The sequence below is a fragment of the Daktulosphaira vitifoliae genome, unplaced genomic scaffold (assembly GCF_025091365.1).
Source record: "Daktulosphaira vitifoliae isolate Bord-2020 unplaced genomic scaffold, ASM2509136v1 Scaffold_1, whole genome shotgun sequence".
Taxonomy (NCBI): Eukaryota; Metazoa; Arthropoda; class Insecta; order Hemiptera; family Phylloxeridae; genus Daktulosphaira; species Daktulosphaira vitifoliae.
In genome coordinates, this window is record NW_026099572.1 from 35,407,815 (window position 1) to 35,408,400 (window position 586).

Below are 586 nucleotides of genomic sequence, written 5' to 3' on the forward strand. Positions count from 1 at the left end.
TTAAGCCTCGTTGCTTTAATCAAAGTTACGCACTCGCGTACTTCAAGTTGAAGTGCTGTTATATACTCTAACCCGAGGCCTAAGTTAAGCAACGCATCTATTAGGGGACGGATTCAAACTAAAGCGTGTCCATATGGCNATTCAAACCAAAGCGCGTCCATATGGCGAGCTGCCACGATAAAATTTTTTTTAAGAGCCGGTGCAGTAATAACATGACATGATAAATCGTACATAGCTTTAATATGTGTCACTGCGGTTGATCATCTAAGTAATGCATGACCTTTAGCGAGTCTAAAAGCGGCGTCGTCAGTCATAATAAACAATTAAGAGAAATGTAAAAATTTCAATACTTAACTTTTATTAAATTAAGTAATTAAATTAATACATACACATATCAAAGGAAAAGACCAACAATACTGACCACATTATTAACGGTACAAATAATCACAAAAACATCAAAACGCACCCAAACCTTTTCTATGAATGATGAGTGATGTTAATCACTGTCTGATAACTATACTTGTCACTGATAGGAATTCGATAATTGTAGTTTTGTAGAGTATTTAAAAAGCAAGGAAACAGGTAA